The sequence below is a fragment of the Aulonocara stuartgranti genome, assembly GCF_965226115.1.
Source record: "Aulonocara stuartgranti genome assembly, chromosome: 3".
Lineage (NCBI taxonomy): Eukaryota > Metazoa > Chordata > Actinopteri > Cichliformes > Cichlidae > Aulonocara > Aulonocara stuartgranti.
Window position 1 is genome coordinate 8,173,980 of NC_138941.1, and position 18,969 is coordinate 8,192,948.

At 40.2% G+C, this 18,969-nt stretch overlaps 1 pseudogene across 1 annotated transcript in view; it reads right to left on the reverse strand.

Annotated features, from left to right (window-relative positions):
- Positions 1-18,969, reverse strand: part of LOC309703016 — a 55,490-nt pseudogene that overhangs the window by 10,040 nt on the left and 26,481 nt on the right. The window contains exons 8-10 of the transcript XR_014280712.1: positions 16,916-17,089; positions 9,520-9,672; positions 3,334-3,507 (exon numbers count right to left, since the gene is read on the reverse strand). The product of XR_014280712.1 is annotated as an uncharacterized misc_RNA (transcript). The remainder of the gene's footprint in view (positions 1-3,333; positions 3,508-9,519; positions 9,673-16,915; positions 17,090-18,969) is intronic.

Genomic DNA, 18,969 nt, shown 5'->3' on the forward strand with positions numbered 1-18,969 from the left:
TAGCAAGCCCGCCTACTATCCTGCTATTTTCCCACTGATGTACAAATACCGTTCTGGTTTTATGCATGTTGTCATATAAGAATATATTATTTATCAATAAACAGCACACAGTGGTCCCGCTCATCTGTCACTGCCTCGCCTTTTCACTGATTTATTTTTTATTGCACCGTACAGCTTTCAACAATGTGCATTACATTCTGCAGCCTGATTGACAAATCTCCTCCGTGTCGTGTCTCCTGCACTTGCCAAATTTATCATGTTTGGTTTTGATAACCATCACGTCCAATAGAAAAAACAGCACAAAAACACCCATAACTATGAGCCTCATTCGGAAATAGACACCTGCACCGTGAGGGAAAAAGGCGCACGAAAGTGGCGGGCAGATGAAGACAAACCGCGGCATAATAATACTTTTACGTTTTGCAATCTACAAAGGTTTGCACTTTGAGAATCAACTTGTGAGAACTGTGACCAATGTTCATGTGTGTGGGGAAAACAGTGTATAAAGTGCGTGACCAGGGGCTAGTTATTCTGAGAACCCCTGCTGCAATAAAAGAGGGACCACTGTATATACTTTCTCTATGATTATTGTATTCAACCTGTTAACATTTAATATTGTCTTGATAGAACCAACTGATTCTGCAGCAGAGCATCCCCTGTTGCTTCTCCTGGCTCCCCAGTCCCTGAGCTCCTGCTGCTGCACCAACAGGTATGTAATTGTAGCATCAGATGTACAGCAAGCACTGATAGCTTTATACTTGGTGGAATTCCCTTGTGATCACCTTTACTAAATATCTACAACCAATCTGATTATATCCTGTTTTTTTCTTTTTCTCTTTTTTTTTCAATGTTGAAATGAAAATCTAGTAGCAGCCTTCTAATTTCTTTCTGTTTTGTGCTGTTTTAAAGGCCCACAGGGGAGGACGGCTCCGAGGCAGATGAGGGACGGGTCCCAGGACGGTCCATCAGCGGTGGAGCTGGCCATCCTGGAGTCCCTGAAGAGGCCACACCAGTCTCCAATGGAGCATTTCCTCTTCAGCCTTGTTCCTGCTCTGGAGAGCAGCTGGGTCTTTTTTATTCCTGTCTCTCTGTAAATACTAATATTTTATATATTTATGTTTAATGTTTTTCTGTTTGAGAATTTTAATATTATTTCAAATAAATTTTTATAATGACTAATGTCTCAGTTCTACTACACAGCAAATGTTGGCACATGACTTGACACATGTAGAATTTATTTCATATTATACTAATGACAAAATATACTAATACAGTGGGATGCAAAGGTTTGGGCAACCTTGTTAATAGACATTATTTTCCTGTATAAATCGTTGGTTGTTACAATAAAAAAATGTCAGTTAAATATATCATACAGGAGACACACAGTGATATTTGAGAAGTGAAAAGAAGTTTACTGGATTTACAAAAAGTGTGCAAAATCAAGCAGGTGCATAAATTTGGGCACCACAAAAAAGAAATGAAATAAATATTTAGTGTATATCAATGTGTGTGTCTCCTATATGATATATGGGGTGCTTTTGTCTGGACGTGCTTCCCATCCAGAGCTGCACAGCACAGAGGAAAGTTCCAGCGCTCCTGGAATCCCTCTGTGATGGACCGCCAGTCTCCAGGTGAAGGCACAGCCATGAAGTCGTCCACTAGACAGTCCCAGATGGCTGTCGCTGCCTGGGGGGTGATCTGGCTCACCGTGGACACACCGAATCTGTAACTGAACGCTTGGTCGTGAAGGAGTCCCCAGTGACAAGGAACCTGGACAAAATTGTTCAAAATCAGTATTATGTGTACTGCAGTTACAAAATACATTATTCAAATTCCAAAATACTTTTGTGATGTCAGATATAAATCACAAAACATGAATCTTACATAAAACATTTTGTAATTATAAGGATAATTACATAATATATATTAGGGAGTGAGTATCACTACAAAGATTACCAACAGTGGCCCTCATACCACAGTTTGATATCAGCAAACGCAGAGAGCATACATTGATATGACACCACAGCCATGCTATCATTGCAAACACTGATAGCGTAGCATAAATTGAATTAAATCAGGACTTGATGAGACTTTTTGAGTATCACTAGAAATATTATACACAGTCGTCTCCATACCACAGTTTGCTATCAGTAAACACCGACGTCATCCACTCATAGCATACCACATCCATGTTAGCAGTGTATAAACTGATAGTTTAGCATATATTAGCACAGGTATCAATAAAGGTCTACTGTATTAAAAACTTTTACTAACCTCAGGCAGATGGACAGGCGCTGTGCAGGTGGGATTGAGCGCCTGTAGTTGGTGTCTAGGCGGGCGATGCTTGGACTGACACGGGACAGCAGCTCCTCAAACTGGGCAAGTGAAAGACGGTGGTATCACTGAGAGCGGCCGTCATCCAGGCGCAGCTCCTGGAGCAAATGGTGAAACTCACCAAACTGCTCACGCCTCTTGAGGACCTGATGGACCCAGGTACGGCGAGGACGTCTTTTACGCCGCTGCTCTGCTCTCCACAGTAAATAGAGAAGGGAGACTCTCTCTTCAAGCTCTAGCTCGACAGCTGCCATCTAGCAAAGATACCTTCTGGCACAACTTCCTCCCACATTCCTCCCACATTTCCAGTTCACGCACGTCAAAATATGCAATTTTGAGGCACGATTGATTTTTCTTGGATAGCGTCGAGGTGCAAATGTGCACGCGTCAAATTAGGGGCGTTGGGGCCATTTTCGCTTGCATCTATCGCGTTCGGTGTGAACACACCGTTATACTCCACCTGATCTCCTGCCTCAAAGGCTTTCCTCCACTCCCTGATTTTCTGGGAGCACCATCTTAGCCATTTGTTGACATCCACTATTATTTATTTAATATTAAAACACCTATAAATTTAATATAATATAATTTGTATCTCCCTCATTTAGTTTATCCTTCTTCAAAAAGACCACTTTTTTTTTCACCGGTTTCTGGAAGCATTCTGCTCCACCTATTCTGCCTTGTGACGTAAATTTCTGAAAACAAACTGCAAACCTGCTATTAACATAATCTCAAAGCAGTGACTGGAAATGTAATCTCAAAAAAAAAAAAAAAATAACAGCAGGACATTAGTGTGTTGTAAATATTACACTCATAATATCTTTGGTGTGGAAACATTTCAAGCAGTAACCATATAAAACGGAGCTACTATAAAAAGTATAAAAAGATTTTTTTTTTTTTTTAATAGTAGTTACCAGTGCTTTGTACAACTGGGTATTCTGACAACTTCTAGCCCAGGTGTACAAAAAAAAGAAAAAGAACAGGAAGAAAAAAATATCTCACCTCAGATTTTCCAGTGCACAATGTGAATTCTGCACTTCTGCAAACAGAAGCGTCACTGCTGAATCTTTTATATCATTGTTACTCAGGTCCAGTGTTCTCATTTTAGAAGACTGGGGGCTGAAAACTGAGGACAGAGCTTCACAGCTTCTCTCTGAGAGGTTACAGCCACTCAGTCTGAAAAACAATTTGTACTTGAATTACTTTATATGTTGAACCAAAACAACAACATTAATATGTTAATGTGCAATATAATTAATTGAACATAAATAAATAAATAAATTACAATTACCATCTTTAAAAAGAGAAGTAAAATGTTGAATATGCTTGGTAATTTTTTTTTTACCTGTATATTTAAATGGAGACCTTTAAGCAACTGGTAGATTTAGTGATACTACCTCTCTAAGTGCTGGCACAGGTATAACGTACTGTTGGTAAAATTCCCAATTATGTCAGTGATTAAATACATTTCAAATTAATTCAAATTAATACTAATTTATCACATTCTGGATCTTGTTTGTAGTTCCTCGCTTAATTATTTACTTGAAATAAGCCTGTTACGGCCTGTGGCCATAAGAAGTCTGTGTGAGCTGCTTTGTTTCTGTGTCTCTTTACTGTGCTTAAGACCCTCTGCAGGTCCTTCCCCTAATGAAGAGTAGTGAACTGCTGATTAGACTGTGGAACACGTGACTGCGTTCAAAAAGCAGCTCTGACAGCGAAGAAAGAGAAGAAGTTTTGACAGCAGACGCAGACCTGGCCCTGGTTTCCAACTTTTTGCGTGACTTTGTATCTTTGTAAGCATGCTATGTGAGAGCCGCCACTGGTGTATAAACTCAGTGCTTATGCATGCATAGGCTGAAGCTGAAGAGTTGAGTTCCTGTTTCTCTTTATTCTTTATTGTGTGGATGCCCTCAAGGCATCCACACTATTGAGATCCTGTTTCTCTTTATTCTTTATTGTGTGGATGCCCTCAATGGGCATCCACACTATTGAGTTCCTGTTTCTCTTTATTGTGTGGATGCCCTCAAGGCATCCACACTATTGAGTTCCTGTTTCTCTTTATTCTTTATTATTCCGGGTGTTTCCGTACACTTTTCGCCGTGGAACTACTCCCACAGTTTTCATCCGATTTTCGCCATTCAAACTTTAAAAAATTCTGCTCTTTCTGCTAATGACGGCTATATCTTTTGGTGCTCATAACTTCTATACTTTTTGAGATATTGATTTTTCTTTTCAATATTTTTTGCCCTTTTTTGCATATTATCCTTGGCCTCACTGGTTTTCCTTGCCGGCTTGACCTGTGTTTTAGCTCAGTGAGATGAGCGTCCGTTCTCAGACTGGGTGGCCCGGGTTCAAATCCCGCTTATGGCAACATTTCTTTCAGTCAATACTTAAACTTTTTTAACTCTTTTCAACACAAATTTAAGCTTTTTCACCCCTTTTCAGCACAATTTTGAGTTTTTTCACCACTTATCCTCTTTTCAGCAGAATTCTTCTGATTGAACTCTTTTCAGCAAAATTTTCAGTTTTTTCTGCTGTTTTCAGCACAAATACCAGCTTTTTCAGCTGTTTTCAGCAAAAACCTCTTTTCAGCAGAATTCTGCTCATTCAACTCTTTTCAGCAAAATTTTCAGTTTTTTCTGCTGTTTTCAGAAAAAAACATTTTTCAGTAAAATTCTGCTGATTGAACTCTTTTCAGAAGAAATTTTGCTGATTGAACCCTTTTCAGCAAAATATTCAGAGTTTTCACCTCTTTTCTGCCCAAATTCTGCTTATTCACCTCTTCTGAAACATTTTCAGCCTTTCCACCTCTTATCAGCACAATTCTCAGCCTCTTCTGCTCATTTCAGCACAATTGTCAGTCTCTCCACCTCTTCTTTGTGAGAATGACTGTGGCGCAGTGAGATGAGAACCTCCCTTGAGTACCAGAAGGGCCAGGTTTGAATCCTGCTCCAGGCAATATTTTTTTTGTTTTTTTTTTCAACTTTTTCAGCTTTTTTCAGCAGACATCCTCAGCGTAAAGGCATCCACACAGCATTTTCGCAGGAAATGCAAATTTTTCTAGTTCTAGTTGCTTCCGTACACTTTTTGGCACTTAACTACTTCCACAATTTTCAGCCGATTTTCACCGTTCAAAATTTAAACTATTCTGCTATTTTTGCTCTTTCCGGCTATATCTTTTGGTATTTTTAACTATTATACTTTTTGAGATATTGAATTTTTTTTGCAATATTTTTGCCCATTGAAATGAATGGAACACATTATCAATGTGGTCACTTATTTCTGTTCGCCGGCCTGAGCTGTGTTTTAGCTCAGTGAGATGAGCATCCGTTCTCAGACTGGGAGGTCCGGGTTCAAATCCCGCTTATGGCAACATTTCTTTCAGTTAACAGTTAAACTTTTTTAACTCTTTTCAACACAAATTTCAGCTTTTTCACCCCTTTTCAGCAGAATTTTCAGTTTTTTCAGCTGTTTTCAGCAAAAAAACTCTTTTCAGCAGAATTCTGCTGATTGAACTCTTTTCAGCAGAAATTCTGCTGATTCAACTGTTTTCAGCAAAATTTTCAGTTTTTTCAGCTGTTTTCAGCAAAAATCTCTTTTCAGCAGAAATTCTGCTGATTGAACTCTTTTCAGCAGAAATTCTGCTGATTGAACTCTTTTCAGCAGAATTTTCAGAATTTTCACCTCTTTTTTGCCCAAATTCTGCTTATTCACCTCTTCTGAAAAATTTTCAGCCTTTCCACCGCTTATCAGCACAATTCTCAGCAGCTTCTGCTCATTTCAGCACAATTGTCAATCTCTCCACCCCTTCTTTGTGAGCATGAGTTTGGCTCAGTGAGCTAAATAGCTGCCCTTAGACCAGGAGGGCCAGGTTCAAATCCTGCTCAGGGCAGCATTTTTTTTCAACTTTCAATTTTTTCAGCTTTTTTCAACAGACAGCTTCAGCTTTAAAGCATCCACACTGCATTTTCGCAGGAAATGCAAATATTTCTAGTTTTGGATTGGGTTCACCCTGGAACTATGCTTCCTGACATTAAATAAAATCACCTTGTTTTTTTTACTCATAACTGGTTTCGGCTGTTTGGTTTGGGAACCAGGGTGGGTAATTGCTTATCTGTCCTCCAACCTCATGTGCGTCTTTAAAAGCGTAGACTAGGGGTGTAACAAGCCATCTTTAACTCCCCAGAAGGACCACTTTATTTAATTGATCATTTTCAGGAAGCATGCTGCTCCACCTCAAAAGCCTTCTGATGTGAAGTTGTATAAAGAAATTGTAAATCTGCTTTAAAAACCATTTCTAACTTTTGACTGGAAATGTAATTTCAACAAAGATGACAAAAGGACATCCCTGTGTGATAAATATTACATTCATAATATGGTTGGTGTTGATCAATCTTTTAGACGAGGACCATTTACAACACACTCCCTATTAAAAGCCTCTAGCCTCTAAATTCTCTAGATCCAGCAATCTTAGCTAATTATAGGCCAATCTCCAACCTTCCTTTCACATCAAAAATCCTTGAAAGAGTAGTTGTCAAACAGCTAACTGATTATCTGCAGAGGAATGGCTTATTTGAAGAGTTTCAGTCAGGTTTCAAAGCTCATCACAGCACAGAAAAAGCTTTAGTGAAGCTCCAAAAGTTGATTCTGTTCATCTGGACGTAGCGTTTTGTGGGAGAAACATTTCGTCACTCATCCAAGTGACTTCTTCAGGCTCAGCTGACTGCAGGTTTCCCCAATCTTATAAACAGTACATTTGCACAATGACTGAAACCAGCCCACTGAAGGAACAATGGGCTGGGAGGTCAGTTCCTTAATCACAATTATACAAATTCTCATGACCATCGATCAATCAATCAATCAATCAATCAATCAATCAATCAATCAATCAATCAATCAAAGCTTTATTTGTCACAAGCAGGTTGCCCTGCAGTGAAATGGGACTCCCCCCCCCCGACCTTACACACATAACACAGACATCACATGGGGTTACAAGTCGGAGATCGGTAGCGTTGCAGAAAAGAACACTGAAATGTACACATACGATTGTTGGGTTTTTCTCTGTATCTATGAAGCGCCTTGAGGCGACTTTTGTTGTGATTTGGCGCTATATAAATAAAATTGAATTGAATTGAATTACACAACAACGGGAGGGTACAAGAGGAAAAAAAGAGACCTCCACTCATGCTGTGCTTCCATGGTAGGACAGCACAAGAACAGGAAACAAAAAACTCCTCTGCACAAAAAAAGCACATGAATTTCCACAGCACAACATTGTGAAGACACGACAAGCCACAGGGTTGGGTAGGGGATGAGGAGTAATCCCAGGCAACACAGCAGCCATCCTGCAACGGCGCCGTCTCCAGCGCGGGCCCAGACCCGCCTCGTGTTCCCGGGGGGCAACAAGCATCGAAGGCATTGGAAAGGGAGGGGGGATGAGTGAGTGCTTATCAGTGTAAGTGTATGTGTGTGCGTGTCCATAGTTTAGCTGAGACAGTGTCCTTCGCCCTATCAAGGTAAGTAAACAGTCCTCCAGCCAATCCAGGTGGCCTTGCATGGGATGGGAAGAATAGTCATCACACAGTCGTTATCAGGGAGTGATTGTTCGGCTCCAGCCTTGGGCCTGCAGCTGGCGCCGTGGTGGTGTCCGCATTACAATGTTGATTTTATTGATATTTCTTTCATGCGAGCAGCCAGGAGAATGTCAAGCTGCTCTTTAACACTCTGACGCTGGTCTCTCAATCTCCCATTGAAGAGTCGCGAGCCTCCCCATGATGGTATCAAACTTCTGTTCCGTGGTGTTGTCATTCTTTTGATCTTGAGATCTCACAACTACAGTGATCCATTCCGCGATGTGATCCAACTTTCGTTCAAGGGTCTCATTTTTAGCAGGCCTCTCTCTGATGTATCCCCCCATACACTCAATGGTGTTGTTTTGAGCCTTCACAGCAGCTGTAAGCGTCTCCAAGGTGTTAACCATGCTGCGTTTGTTGTGAGAGGTCTTGTCCCATCGTTTCAATCCCAGCGGGCAGCTTTGGGGGGGTTTGAACAGCCGGTTCCACTCTCTTATTTCTCCGATAAGCCAGGGCCAAACCAGCTCCGATCAGCACGAACCCTGTTATCATGGTTCCGAATAGGTAGATATCTTCAGCGTCCTCGATCGACAGTCCCGCCAGGCACATGACCCTCCAGTTCTGCCACCCATCCATCGTGTATCCGGCAGGGAAAGTCCCTCCAGGGCACTCGGGCTCTCCCGAGCCCAGACTTCTCATTGAGAAAAGGGTGTCAATAGCATTCAGAGACCAGTTGATCAAATCCATAATTCTCTTTTAGGTTTTAGAGAACGACAGTAAAAGACTGTTCCAGGGAAAGAAATGCACACGAGACAAGACAAGGACACAGAGGCTAAGCAGGGAAGATAAGGGTAAGGAGGAGAGGAGGAAAAGTGCGACCGCCTTCGCTGAGAGCCAAACGACCACTGACTAAAACCCACTGATCAAAGACCACTGATCAATGTCCATGAGTACCATTCACAGAGAGTTGGGGAATGGCTGCAATCACAGCATTGTAAGATGGTGAAAGATGTACCCTTAGGTCCCCTCCTCAATTCAGAGATGGTCTTTCCCTTTTCACGTAAATGGCCTCCTTGACTCCGCCCTCAAACCAGCGTTCCTCCCTGTCCAGGATGTGTACATCCTCATCCTTCAAAGACTGTCCGCTGCCCTGTAGGTGCAAATAGACTGCAGAGTCCTGGCCTGACGAGGTAGCTCTTCTGTGTTGTGCCATCCGCTTCGCCAGAGGTTGTTTGGCTTCCCCGATGTATAAATCCTGGCAATCCTCCTGGCACTTAACTCGATTCAGACCATCACTGAATCGAGGACGAGGCCTAAGGGTATATCTTTCACCATCTTACAAGCCTGGTTCTGCCGGAGGTTTCTTCCTGTTAAAAGGGAGTTTTTCCTTCCCACTGTCTCCAAAGTGCTTGGGAGGGGGTCATATGATTGTTGGGCTTTTCTCTCTATCTATGAAGCGCCTTGAGGCGACTTTTGTTGTGATTTGGCGCTATATATATAAAACTGAATTGAATTATAAAAATATGTTGTTTATGGCAACTTCCCAGTAAAACATGCTTTGTACTCCTACGGGATTCTGACAACCTTTTTCTCCAAAAGAAAAAAAAATTCTCACCTCAGAGTTTCCAGTGTACACTGTGGACTCTTCAGTTCTGCAGACAGAAGCTTGACTCCTGAATCCTCCAGGTCATTGTTACTCAAGTCCAGCTCTCTGAGAACTGAGGACAGAGCCTCACAGCTTCTCTCTGAGAGGTTACAGCCACTCAGTCTGAAAAACAATTTGTAATCAAATGAAATGAAGGTTGGTGTCTCGGAGGTAAATAAAATTTGAGAACGAAAATAAATATGTTAATGTGCAATATATATTTTTTTTTAAATAAATATATAACCATTACCACCTTTGATTTTTTTTTAATGGTAGAAATGCGGAATTTTCTTGGTAAAATAAATATACATCTACACCACATTCCAAATTATTATGCAAATGTGTTTAACTGTCATAAAGATTAAATAAGTTGTTTTTCAATTAAACCCATGGATGGAGTTGTGTCTCAGGGCTCTTTGGATGACTGAAATCAATCTTGGAGACCTATGATCATTAGTTTGCCAGGTGAGCCCAATTAAAGGAAAAACTACTAAAGAAGGATGTTCCACATTATTAAGCAGATCACTATTTTGAAGAAATATAAAAAGGAAAAATGATCTCTCTGCTGCTGAAAAGTGTGAAATAGTTGAATGTCTTGGACACGTAATGAAAACCTTAGAAGCGTGATCACCATAATGTTAAGAGATTTGTGGCTGAGTCAGAGCACACATGGGTTCGTGCAGATAAAGGTATAATGATGAAGGTTTCTGCCAGACAAATACATCAGATTAAGAGAGCAGCTGCTAAAAGGCCATTACAAAGCAACAAACACATATTTGAAGCTGCTGGTGCCTCTGGAGCCCTGCGAACATCGAGGTGTAGGATCCTCCAGAGACTTGCAGTTGTGCATAAACCTTCTATTTGGCCACCCCTAACCAATGCTCACAAGCAGAAACGGCTGCAGTGGGCCCAGAACTACATGAAGACTAGTTTTCAAACAGTCATGTTCACTGATGAGTTCAGTGCAACCCTGGATGCTCCAGATGGATGCAGTGATGGATGGTTGGTGGATGGCCACCATGTCCCAACAAGGCTGCGACGTCAGCAAGGAGGTGGTGGAGTCATGTTTTGAGCCGGAATCACGGGGAGAGAACTGGTCAGCTCCTTTAGGCTCCCTGAAGGTGTGAAAATGACCTTTGCAAAGCATGCGGAGTTTCTGACTGACCACTTTCTTCCATGGTAAAAAAAAGAACTGTGCCTTCTGCAACACAGCCATCTTCATGCAAGACAATGCACCATCTCATGCTACAAGGAACAACTCTGCATCATTGGCTGCTATCGGCATAAAAGGAGAGAAACTCATGGTGTGGCCCCCATTCTTCCCTGACTTCAATCCTATTGAGAACCTTTGGAGCATCCTCAAGCAACAACATATGAGGGTGGGAGGCAGTTCACATCGATACAGCAGCTCTGGGAGGCTATTATGACATCCTGCAAAGAAATTCAAGTAGAAACTTTCCAAAAATTTACAATTCCATGGATGCAAGAATTGTAAAACTGCTATCAAATAAGGGGTCCTATGTTAATATGAAACTTGACCTGTTAAGATGTTTTTGATTGAAATAGCTTTTTGATTTCAGTAAAATTGATCTACTAATGCTGCAAATTCAATAAATGACCATTTTCAATTCTCTACAATCTATAAAATCTTTTGAAACTCTGTGTGTGTAATAATTTGGAACACTGCATTTTAAGTTTTTTATTTTCTTTGGGAGTTTTGTTCAGGAACATTTGAATTATACTCTATTGGTTGATGACTCGAAAATTATGCCGACTGTCATTTGAATCAACTTTTTAGGAAAATAATAGAAAAATATGATTTGCATAATAATTTGGAATGCGGTGTATATCTGACTGGAACAGTGAGGACTTGGTGGATTTAGTGATACTACCTCTGTATGTGCTGGCACACACATAAAGTAGCCTACTCTTGGTCACTTTCCTAACTTTTTGTCTGTCACTAATTACAGTTCAAATTAGGGCTGGGTTTTGATTATTGATTTTCCGATTTAAAATCCATTCTAGCCGATTTAAAATCCATTCTTGAATAACGTGATATCGATTTATTAGTATAAATGTATTTTGCCTGAAATTCCAGAATCTTAGGTTAAACCTCACAAAATTTCGACAACCACCAAAAAGCTAAAATAGTAAATGAGAGCAGGTACGTATTCTATACAAAGACGTAAACACAAAGAGCGCTTTCTCACCTGATGGCACGTACACGTTCTGATGCATTGGCAGGTACGCGCATTGTATTTACATATTTTTTTGTGCTAGACTATGAAGCTGTAGGTTTCATCTTTCACCAACCCAAATTGACTGAACCAGCATCAGAAAAATATCCAAACTAAGCTTCACATAAACATCGTCATGAATTCCCTCTTACCTACTGTTTTGCCTCCACTATGATAAAATCACACTTCATGCACATTTCTCTCTCTCTCAATGTACTTAAAGAACAGTTTCCCATTCGCTTGCTTATTACCTACCAGTCTACCATTGTAGAGCGCTGTCTACCGCTGGGTTTTTAAAAAAAAAAAATTCTTAAATGACCATCAACAAGAAAGCTGCGTTTTAACAGTGGTCTGTTAAACAGCCCTGTCGGTTTTCCATTTAACCTCCTAGGACCTGCCGTCCACATATGTGGACATCACATTTTGGGTTATTTAGACCAAAATACTCAATTTTGCTCTACATGGGCCTGATATCCACTTACGAGGACATTATACTGCTACTGTTATATCAAAATTTTAAATGAATATCCTCATTTGTGGCTCTCATTTTTCTTAAAAAAAAAAACAAGGTAAAAAAAATAAATTTGGTAATTCTTTGTTTTTACATTCATCGGGCCCCAATATGCCCAAATATCAAAAGAAATTAAAAATCCATGTCGTGGAAGAGTTCGGGTCTTAGGAGGTTAAAGTTTGTAATAAAACCTGTTATTTTACTCAGTTTGCGTTTAAAGTTACCTCGAGCCCGGTACACGACTGAAGACTAGATAGGTATAGTTTTGTTTTTAGCATTTTAGGCTGGGAGTTGCACATAGTAAATCAGTGGCAGCAAACTTGGTAGGAGGTTTGAGATCATTTGTTAATTATGGTCTTGTAGCTGAGGCAGGAAAGTCGTTTTTAAGTTGGCATAGTGTGTACACCGTGTGTGCATCTAATATGTCAGTGTTGATGGATGCTAATGAAATCCTCATGAGGTGAGTGTTTTGTGCTGTGATCTTTAGTGTTGTGGGGAATATGGCAACTTTTGTTGGATCATTTGTGAGTGTTGTTGGACAGGTTATGGCAATAACACTGTGGGGTGCTGAGTCACCCTTGATGTGATCATCGTGCGGCCATAGCTTTCCAATTTGTGGTTGGTCACTAGTATGCTTGCTTTACTGAACCTTGTGGATTAAAGTAACTTGTTATGGTATGAGGCCACTTGTATGTGACCGTTTGTGTGGTGGAGACCACGGATCACTTGTGTGATTATTCGTGGCTGCTCTCATTTTGTGTTGTAGCAGGTTGAATAATCATTTTGAGTTTATGACTGTTGTACTTCTTTGTGTTGGTCACATGTTACTTTTTGTGTGTTCAGTGTGGCAACTTCAAATCATCATGCAGGTGCATCCCTGTTTAAAATGCTAACTAAAATGTGAGTATTTAGTTTTGTGTTAGGAGAGCTGGTAATAAAGTTCTCAAGTTTGCTTAAGCTTAAGAGGAACCCTTTTGAGGGAGGTGTTACGTCCCTCTGCAGCCCCTAATCTCCTCAATGTTTTCAGCTGGTGCTAATTGGCCACACCTAGTCAGGTGTGGATAAAAGTATACCTGAGGCAAGCTTCCCAGAGAGTTCACTTGTCTTTGCCTTGGTGGCACTAGCCATTTTAACCAACCTGGTATTCCATTTTAAGAAAAAACCCTGTTCTTACTAACACTCTGGTATTCATCTCTTTTTTTTTTGTTATATTGTGGCTTTTGAGCCGGGTCGTAACAGGTACACTTTAACACCGGAAGGGATGGGATGTGGTGATCTTTTTTTGCTTGCAAGCGGAGAGTGTTTGCTAGCACTGTCCATAGTAAACTCTGTTTTTACCCTTTCTTCCCGTGTGTAAATAATGGAGTGTTCACAACGAACGCGATATACGCAACCAAAAAGCGCCAGCCGCTCCTAGCTGGTCGCGTGTACATTCGCACCTCAACGCGCGTCCAACATGAAGTGGTCGCACTTCAAAATAAGCAATTTTCACATGCGTGAAGTGGAAATGTGGGAGGAAGTAGTGCCAGACGGTATGTTTGCAAGATGGCAGCTGTCGGGCTAGTTTTTGAAGAGGGAATCTCCTTTCTCTATTTACTGTGGAGAGCAGAGCAGCGGCGTAAGGGACATCCTCACCGTACCTGGGTCCATCAGGTCCCAGTGAGTTTCACCATTTGCTCCAGGAGCTGCGTCTGGATGACGGCCGCTCTCAGCAATACCACCGTCTTTCGCTTGCCCAGTTTGAGGAGCTGCTGTCCCGTGTCGGTCCAAGCATCGCCCGCCTAGACACCAACTACAGGCGCTCAATCCCACCTGCACAGCGCCTGTCCATCTGCCTGCGGTTAGTAAAAGTTTTTAATACAGTAGTCCTTTATTGATACCTGTGCTAATATATGCTAAACTATCAGTTTATACACTGCTAACATGGATGTGGTATGCTATGAGTGAATGACGTCGGTGTTTACTGATAGCAAACTGTGGTATGTATAATATTTCTAGTGATACTCAAAAAGTCTCATCAAGTCCTGATTTAATTCAATTTATGCTACGCTATCAGTGTTTGCAATGATAGCATGGCTGTGGTGTCATATCAATGTATGCTCTCTGCGTTTGCTGATATCAAACTGTGGTATGAGGGCCACTGTTGGTAATCTTTGTAGTGATACTCAGAAGGTCTCTTATAAAGTGCTTATTTTGTTTTATTTAGACCTGGTTTAATTCTGGCCACTGCAAGGCCTGGGTCGTGTAGCACCCAACAACTCCTCCAGAGAGGCTGTCCTGGTGAGGGAGAAGGTCATGGCCCACTTCTCGGCGGAAGGAGCAGTGTCTTGGCAGCCGAAAGAATAGCCTATTTGAATCTCAGTTAATTCCCCATAACGGCTCCTTTAAGAGCCATCCACAAACCTCTAAAGAGCGTTCCTGTGTTTTTTAAATTTTCTTAATAAATGGAGCTTGCCTCCTAAATAAACTAACCTCTCTTTATTCTCTTAAGTAATTGGTCTTCACCATGTTCGTATATAGTAGTATATTTTTCCATTAGTATAATATGAAATTAATTCTACATGTGTCAAGTTGCGTGCCAATATTTGCTGTGTAGTAGAACTGAGACATTGGTCATTACAAAAATGTATTTGAAATAATATTAAATAATATTAAAATTCTCAAACAGAAAAACATTAAACATAAATATATAAAATATAACTATTTACAGAGAGACAGGACTAAAAATTATCCAGCTTAAAGTGGAAGAGAAGGAGCTTTGGCCCCTCTGAACTAGGTCAGAGCATCACGTCACCAGGCTCCTGAGTTGTTGTCGCGGCGCGACTTGACGCTGGAGTTCAGATTTTTCCAACTCGAGCGGTAGACGCAATACGAGCGAATGCCCAAAATGCACCACACAAACTGCAGTGCGTATTTTTCTTTGTTCTTCAAAAGCATCAGTCCCGCTTTCCCGACGCAAATGTGCTTCTGAAGTTTCGCAGGACCCCCAGTCGCGCTTCATCGCACTCCTCCATTGACTTTACATGTAAACCTGACGCTCTGGTCACGTCTATCGCATTCAGTGTGTGTGCACTGTAACAGTATGTTTTATTCAGGAAAAAAACATTGTATTTTACATCATAACTCTGAAAACTCGACAGATTGTAATGGAGACTATGGGTCCCTGCATCTTGTTGCTGTGTCATCTGAAATGGGTCATGTAATTTGGACGCTCTGGTGTGTCCCTCGACCACCAGAGGGTTAAATGGGAGATTTACAGTGTAAGGAAACAGTACACTCTGAACAGTGTCTGGGAGGCTGTGGTTGCTGCTGGACAAAAAGATCAAGAAACTGACAGACTCCATGAATGGAACGCTTGTGACAGCTGTTGAAAAGAGGGTGGCTATATTGGTCAGTGAATTTTTTTTTTTGTTTTTTTTTTTAATTTTGACATGTCAGAAATGTTTATAGGTACATTTTGAGTTGTTTTATTATTCTCACTTTAACATTCACAAATAAACTAGTGAGTTTGGAAAATGTTCGTTTTTTCAATTAGTTGTGTAATAACTCTGCACACTAATAGTTGCCTAATAATTCTTTAAATAAATATATATATTCTCTTAAAGCCAAAACCTCACTGTAGTGGCGGCACTCCGTCTCTATTTCACTCTTCCGTACCACCTTTGGGAGTCAGTCCGGCAACATGCATTTGAAACGCGAGCAAGTCCAGGTACTTTTCTTGCAAAAAAGATGTTTATTGAAACTTTGAATTTACATGGCAAGACTTGGTCAAAAAACTATGTTGCTTCCAGCTTATCCGACTCCCCAACTACGTAATTACAGTGTGCCGGAAGCCCAAACTACTAAAAAGCGCATTCGAATGTCGCACTTCTATATTCTATACCTTTAACAAAACAGTATTTTGAAATTAACTAGAAATTATATTCTTAACAACAAACATGTATATTTCTCCTCTAATAATTTTCCCAGTACCAAGAAAATTAACCTTTAATTGGCTCTTACACTCACTTTTACATTCTTAAACATTCATTAACATTTTGGATTGACTGAGAGCACTGTCCTTGATCAATTATGAAATTAATCCTCAAAAGTACAATTTGCCTAATAATTGTGCACACAGTGTAGAAATTATTGATGATACCCAGCCCTAGTTCAAATGATTCCTTATTTATCACATTCTGGGCCTTGTTTGCAGGCCTTAACTTCCTTATTTCCATAATTTTCAATGTAAAACAAGCCATTTTATTTCCCCTCTCTTTCAGCTCACCCTTCCCCAGAAAGACCACTGTTTTTTCATTAGCTAGTTTTTGGAAGCATGCTGCTCCACCTCTGTTTTCTCATGTAGAAACCTGCTGTAAACAAAATTTCTACCTGATGACTGGAAATGACTGACTTATAATCTCAACAAAAATGACAGCAGGACGTCCCTGTGTGGTAAATATAACATACATAATATGGCTGGTGTGGAGGATTCTTTCAAAAAGCAACCATTTAAAATACACTTCCTATTAAAAGGTGTTGTTTATGGCCACTTCCCAGTAAAACATGCTTTGTACTCCTGTCCTGAGGATTTTGACAACCTTTAGCCCAGCTCTCCAAAAGAAAAAACATATCTCACCTCAGAGTTTCCAGTGTACAGTGCGGACTCTTCAGTTCTGCAGACAGAAGCTTCACTCCTGAATCCTGCAGGTCATTGTTACTCAAGTCCAGCTCTCTGAGACTAGAGGACTGGGAGCTGAGAACTGAGGACAGAGCCTCACAGCTTCTCTCTGAGAGGTTACAGCCACTCAGTCTGAAAAACAATTTGTAATCAAATGAAATCATGTCACGTTAAACAACAAGCAACAAGTAATTTAATATTAATAAAAATAAATAAATAAATGCATTACAATTTACATCTGGAAAAAGAACAACAAAACACGTGGAATTGGCACGCTTGCTTACACACTTCTATGTCTAAATGAATCCCAATGATGAGCTTAATGGTACTACCTCCGTACCTGCTGGCACAGGCATAAAGTACAGTTTGTAACTTTCCTAATTCCAATGTCACTCATTAAATACATTTCAAATTCATCCTTATTAATCACATTTGGACAATAATTGTAGTTCCTCACTTAATTATTTATCTCAAATCAGCCATTTTACCCCTTCCCAAGAAGTAGCATTTTATTTTAATTGGTTAGTTTCAGAAAAGCATGCCTCTCCACCTTCTCTGCCTTCTGATGTAAGTTAGTGAAAATAAACTGTAAACCTGCTATTAACACAATTTCTAACTGATGACTGGAAATGTAATCTCAACAAAGTCAACAGGATGACACAAATGGTTGTTTAAGGCAGCTTCTTTGTACTGCTTTGCTGTTTTGTTTTGGTTTTTTTGTATTGGGCATTTGTTAAATATTTTTGTGGCTTGAGATGCTGAACACAGTTTTCCAAACAGTGTGGTGTGGGCAACTACTTTTCATAAAGAACCAATATTCCTCCATGCTAATGTGAAAGACTCCTTGACAGTTATTGAAAAATGTGAATTGCACTTCTTGTAGCACTTTATTAGATTTAGAGGAAATTATCTGTATTAAATTTTTTCTTTTATGTTTTTTAAACACAGGACCAGGTAGATGTGGATAGCTGTGTTCCATTAATAAATTAAATCATCAACTAAAAACTAAATTTTGCATTTACTTTGGTTACTTCTCTCAAACATTTTTTTTTGATGATTTCAAACATGTAATTATGATAATGATGCAACACAAACAGAAATCAGGGAATCATTTTTCATAGTACTGTAGTTAAAATGTGACAATAGGTATGCATTAAAAATGGACAATGATAAACTTGGCCTTGGAGAGAAATCAGAAGCGAAAAAATGTAAGGCAAGGAAACCTGAAAAATGTTCCTGAAGGATCAGACCTACGCTCCAGTAAATTTAGTTTAAGAGTAAAATAACCAAAAGGGGAATTGTGCTTTTGGGATGAACCAAATACGACAGACAAATTTTTTTAACATTTTATTTGTATTTGTTTTTGAGCAGTTAGAATGACTACGCATGGAGCTGTTATGGAGGGCTGTGTGCAGCAGGCAGGAAAGGACCCAAACGCAGTACTCAAAGCCAGGAGGTTAAACTTAAAGTGCAGAATTATTGCTGGGAAAAACCTCTTAATAAATTAAACTCACCAAAAAACAAAACAAAATTCTGGACAGAGGAACTAAGGACTGAAACACTGGATGAGAAAAATGAAACTGCAGCATGAGACAAAACACAGCATGACAGAGAACAAAGGAAAACACAGGGCTTATATACACAGAGTAACCAGGCATTGGAAAACAGGAGGGAGACACAGTTGGGAGACATTCGGGCTAACGAGGCAGGGGGAAAATAAAACTGAACACACTGACGCAGGACTGGAACTATCAGATAAAACAGGAAACAAACAATTTACATAGACGCAGACTTGACACAGAGAGAGAGACTGAAAGATGCAAAATCAAACCAGCACAACTCAAGAATTGGAAAAAAAATCATAATTTAGAAAAACAGCAAAGCATAAGAAACAGAAAATGTTGGGTCAAAATGACCCAGATCTGTGACAGAGGCAACCAGAATGGTTCAGACTGGTTCACTGATAAATGTTACATGGGTAAATTTTCAGAAACACTGACACAGTCTCCTGC